We start from the raw sequence: 6,000 nt of genomic DNA, 5'->3' as shown, positions 1-6,000 counted from the left end.
AATTGCTGAATTTCCCTAAGCTGTAATGGTGGTGTTGAGAAATCAGAATGGTGCTGTTTTATGCTTTGTTTGTTTGTTTTGCTTTAGCTACGTATGTAAAAAACCAGTAAATAGACCAATTTTCATAGCAGAAATAATAACATTTTTTCACCCAAGTTCATGATCCTTCAAGACCTACAAGATTTCATTTTTTAAAAAATAGTTTCACTCTGCAAAGAGATAGGTGCAAATGATGGAAAGACAAATCACATAATTGCAGGAGAAGAGTTAAAGGCAATTATGCCCACAGTTTCAGATAAACGAATTTGTGTTCTTATGTAAATATCCAGGAGGCAAGACTAGTTTGTAAGTTGCAGAGAAGGAAAGGCTTCCTGTAGCTTTACATTATATGGGTTTGCACTGGGTAATTTAAAAATTGATAAACAAAGAGTCTTGGCTAGGAAATTGTAAATAAGATTTGGGGGTCTTTTATTTGTCCATCACGAAGCCTGAAGTAGATATTCTAGAAATACGAACAATCAAAATAATAATAATAATAAATAGTAGATGCGTAGTGAAAGTGCTGCACTCACTAGTCAGCAAATTTGGAAAACTCAGCAGTGGCCGCAGGACTGGAAAAGGCCAGTTTTCATTCCAATCCCAAAGAAAGGCAATGCCAAAGAATGTTCAAACTACCGCACAATTGCACTCATCTCACACGCTAGTAAAGTAATGCTCAAAATTCTGCAAGCCAGGTTTCAGCAGTACATGAACTGTGAACTTCCAGATGTTCAACCTGGTTTTAGAAAAGGCAGAAGAATCAGAGATCAAATTGCCAACATCCGCTGGATCATGGAAAAAGCAAGAGAGCTCCAGAAAAATATCTACTTCTGCTTTATTGACTATGCCAAAGCCTTTGACTGTGTGGATCACAATAAACCGTGGAAAAGTCTGAAAGAGATGGGAATACCAGACCACCTGACCTGCCTCTTGAGAAACCTATATGCAGGTCAAGAAGCAACAGTTAGAACTGGACATGGAACAACAGACTGGTTCCAAATAGGAAAAGGAGTACATCAAGGCTGTATATTGTCACCCTGCTTATTCAACTTATATGCAGAGTACATCATGAGAAACGCTGGACTGGAAGAAGCACAAGCTGGAATCAAGATTGCCAGGAGAAATATCAATAACCTCAGATATGCAGATGACACCACCCTTATGGCAGAAAGTGAAGAGGAACTAAAGAGCCTCTTGATGAAAGTGAAAGAGGAGAGTGAAAAAGTTGGCTTAAAGCTCAACATTCAGAAAACAAAGATCATGGCATTCAGTCCCATCATTTCATGGCAGATAGATGGGGAAACAGGGGAAACAGTGGCTGACTTTATTTTGGGGGGCTCCAAAATCACTGCAGATGGTGACTGCAGCCATGAAATTAAGACACTTACTCCTTGGAAGGAAAACTATGACCAACCTAGATAGCATATTAAAAAGCAGAAACATTACTTTGCCAACAAAGTCTAGTCAAGGCTATGGTTTTTCCAGTAGTCATGTATGGATGCGAAAGTTGGACTGTGAAAAAAGCTGAGTGCCAAAGAATTGATGCTTTTGAACTGTGGTGTTGGAGAAGACTCTTGAGAGACCCTTGGACTGCAAGGAGATCCAACCAGTCCATCCTAAAGGAGATCAGTCCTGGGTGTTCATTGGAAGGACTGATGTTGAAGCTGAAACTCCAGTACTTTGGCCACCTCATGCGAAGAGTCGACTCATTGGAAAAGACCCTGATGCTGGGAAAGATTGAGGGCAGGAAGAGAAGGGGATGACAGAGGATGAGATGGCTGGATGGCATCACTGACTCAATGGACATGAGTTTGGGTGAACTCCGGGAGTTGCTCATGGACAGGGAGGCCTGGTGTGCTGCAATTCATGGGGTGGCAAAGAGTCGGACATGACTGAGTGACTGAACTGAACTGAACAGAGCATTTGTTCTGGGTCAGACGTTGTGCTTTCTGAGAAAGCGCCCTCATGATTTATGTAATTCAATATTCGTTTCATGCACTAAGGTAACGAGACTTAGAGAAGTTAAGTGACCTGCCCAAGATCACACTGGTAATAAATTGTTTGGTTATGGTTCCGTCTCATCCCAGGAAAGAGCCTTAGAGAAAAAAACAGGCATTCTGATTCTACTTCTCTCCTTTCTAACTCTGGGATTTGGATAACTAACAAGATTTTCCTGCACTTTAGTTTCTTCATCAGTTAAATTATAGTCTCAACAATTCCTAATCTGCAGTCAACACCCTCCTAAAGAGGAAAAGGGGCAAGAAATGGGCTTGAAGTTCGTTGCAAGTGACCCATGTTGCGAACTGAATATGTGATATGTATAGCTTATATACATCTTTCCTTTTAGGAGGGATGCAGATTTACTTCTGGAATAGTGAAATAAACTTAAACATGATTTCTGAATTTTTAGTCTCTTTGCCATAATGCATGGTCTCAAACAACAAACTAAAAGAATTATTGCTCTCAAATCAGGATTCCAGAAAATATTTTTACATCAAAATTGGGCCTTGGCTTCTTCAAAGGTAAGAAATCATAAGTCAAGATGATATCTCAAAATCTTCCCAGTTATGTATTTCTATAATTGCAAGAGAAAAGTTAAATGATTTGACTATTAATATTTAAAGCTTTCAGGAGCAATGTCTTTTGATTACTTTTTCCCACTCAAACATAGAACTATTACATATTGCTTTGTTTGGGCAAGGGCAGTAAAGCCCCAATGCTTCACTGCTGCTGCTGCTGCTAAGTCGCTTCAGTTGTGTCCAACTCTGTGCGACCCCATAGACGGAAGCCCACCAGGCTCCCCCGTCCCTGGGATTCTCCAGGCAAGAACACTGGAGTGGGTTGCCATTTCCTTCTCCAATGCATGAAAGTGAAGAGTGAAAGGGAATTCGCTCAGTCATGTCCGACTCTTAGCGACCCCATGGACTACATACAGCCCACCAGGCTCCTTCATCCATGGGATTTTCCAGGCAAGCGTACTGGAGTGGGGTGCCATTGCCTTCTCCGCAATGCTTTACTAGAAGCTGGTAGATTTAGCAACGGCTCCTCTTTGAGCCCTCAGTGATTGCTTTGCATATATTTTCTATACTAATGGTCCTCGGTTTCACAAAACTTAGGAGGAACTCTTAAGTGAAAGTCGCTCAATCGTGTCCAACTCTTTGCGACTCCGTGGACTGTACCCCTCCAGGCTCTTCTGTCCATGGAATTCTCCAGGCAAGAATACTGGAATGGGTTGCCATTTCCTTCTCCAGGGGATCTTCCCTACCCTGGGACTGAGCTGGGATCTCCTGCATTGCAGGCAGAGTCTTTACCACCTGAGCCAGCAAGGAAGCCCCCTAGGAACTCTTAGACCCTGTGTAAATAACATACTTGAAGAAAATTGATAGTTGAATCAGAAAACAACCATGTGAGCGTTACATTCGATGGAGTTCCTCTCATTCTGTCCACTGAGAAAGATCTGGCTGATTTTGAGCTACTTCAAATGACTCAGGGCTGCACCGACAACCTCAGTGACTATAGAAACAATCGCTAATACCAGGTTGCCCATGGAGGCAACCTGAATGATGGCAGCTCCAATCACATTTGAGGCTTTGCCTGGGGGTAGCTTGCCCAATTCTCCTTCTGTTCATGTAGTACATGTGTGCATGCTAAACGCTGCAGTAGTGTTCGACTCTTTGTGAATATATGGGCTGTAGCCCACAATGCTCCTCTGTCCATGGGATTCTCCAGTCAAGAATACTGGAATGGGTTGCCATTTCCTCCTCCAAGATATCTTCCCAATCCAGGGATTGAACTCCCCTCTCCCAGGTCTCCTGCATTGGCAGGCAGGTTCTTTACCACTAGTTCCACCTGGAAGCCCTTATATGATACAAAACAAGCTAACTGATCAGGAGTCTAATCTCCATTATTGCTGCTAAGGAAGACCACTTACCTGTGCACAGCTGGTGGGTCAGTACACTCTTACAAACTTTTTAAAGGGCAAGTCAGTCATGGGGATTAAATTTTGTTTGACTCAGCAGTTTCTCCTCTAAAATTCTGTCACAAGAAAAATAATCACATGAAACATTCAGAATTAAAAATATTTACCATAGAAGTTGGTTGATCATAGAGATTTGATTAAGCTATAGTTATGAAAGTGAAGTGAAAGTATTAGTCACTCAATCGTGTCCAACTCTTTGTGACACCATGGACTGTAGCCTACTGGGCTTCTCTGTCCAGAGAATTCTCCAGGGAAGAATACTGGAGTGAGTCACCATTCCCTTCTCCTGGGGATCTTCCCAAGCCAGGGATCCAACTTGCCTCTTCAGCATTGCAGGCAGATTCTTTACCGTCTGAGCCACCAGTATCCATATGGAAATAGCATACAGTCCATAACATTTTTAAAAACAAACTTATTGGTAAATGTAAGTTAGGAAAGGGGAGTAGAAGATATACAGACACACAGCTTAATTTTAATAACATTTCAAGTTTGTTTTAAAATATATTAACAATTCTGTTTGTTTTGATTTTCTTTTATAGAAACCGTGCCACGGCATTTGAGAATAGAACTTAGTGTATATAACTGACATTTTCCCCCTTAAATACACCACAGTGATTCCCAGTCTGGGTCTTTGCAGTCAGAATCTGTCTGAATGGAAAATTTTTCTCCCAGATTTCCACATGGCTAGCTCATGGAAGTCTTCTCTGATCACCTCTCAGAGACTGTCACCTCGACCATATTACCCTTGTTTTATTTTCTTTATAGCCCTTATGACCATCTGAAGATATCTTATTCACTTTGTGGTTTGATAATTTTTTGTCTCTTCTCAAAGAAGGTCATACATACACAGGCCTTCTGGATCTTACTTCCTATACTTAAACAACCATAATAGCCACATAGTAGGTTCTCAGTAAGTATTTGCCAAATGAATGATTTAGTGAATGTGTGAATCATATTTTTGTCTTTTCTGGTGGCTCGTTGGGAGTTCTTTGATTCTAATTTAGGGAGAAAATAGAGAAATATTGATATTCAGCAGAAATAGGTCTATTTACCACTAACTGTCAAACATTCCTCCCCCATCTCTGTTATTCATTTGAGAAACTTTAATTGAGTCTCTGTAGTATGCTGGAGATAGTGCTAGAAGCAAATATAGATATACAATAGGAATTAGATTTTTTTAATCTTACAAGACCCATGGTTAATGGAACATATAATGTATGGTGGAATAGATAATTATTAATAACACACAGTGGAATAAGAACAGAGAGGTATGCAGGATGCTATGGGAGCAAAGTAAGTGGGGTGCTGAAATACTTTGCTGATACAAAAGACCCTATGGATATGAACTGGAAAGAAATTCCAGGCAGAGGGAATGGAATGTGTTTTGTTAGTCATGCCACATTCCCAGAAGGATGAACGGAATGACTAGATATAGGAAAGAGGTGAGGCTGGCCAATTAAACAGGGTACCGATTGAGACTGGCCTTATGCCACATGAAGGGGTGTGATTTTTTTCCTATAGGCAATAGGGAATGACAAAGGAGTCTGAGCTTGAAGATCTCATAATGGATAAAGTCCATATTTTAAATGAATGGGATTTTCAATTACTTGAGAAAGAATATTCTGAATTCAGTGGCATCATCATTGATTTTTCCTTTTTCCTTATCCCTGTTTTCCACATCCAGTGGGTAAATCTTATACTTCTGAGCACCAATTTATATCTCTAATGATCTATCCACTTTCTTTCCTCTTAGTTCCCTCACCCTCAGCCAACTTCTTGGACACATGCTTGAACTCCTGCCGTAGTCTCCAAACTGGTCTTCTTATCCTATACTTGCCACTCTTCAATCCATTGTCCACAAAGCAGGCAGAGTCATCTTCTAAAATCTGAAACACTCCACTGCCCTGCTTAAAGCACTTTCTATTGCCCTTTGAATAATACCTAAACTCTTTTCAACAGTGTGCAAGCCCAAACTGACTTGG

The sequence above is a fragment of the Bos taurus genome, chromosome 15 (genome assembly GCF_002263795.3).
Source record: "Bos taurus isolate L1 Dominette 01449 registration number 42190680 breed Hereford chromosome 15, ARS-UCD2.0, whole genome shotgun sequence".
NCBI lineage: Eukaryota > Metazoa > Chordata > Mammalia > Artiodactyla > Bovidae > Bos > Bos taurus.
Note: the sequence above shows the minus strand (reverse complement) of the source record.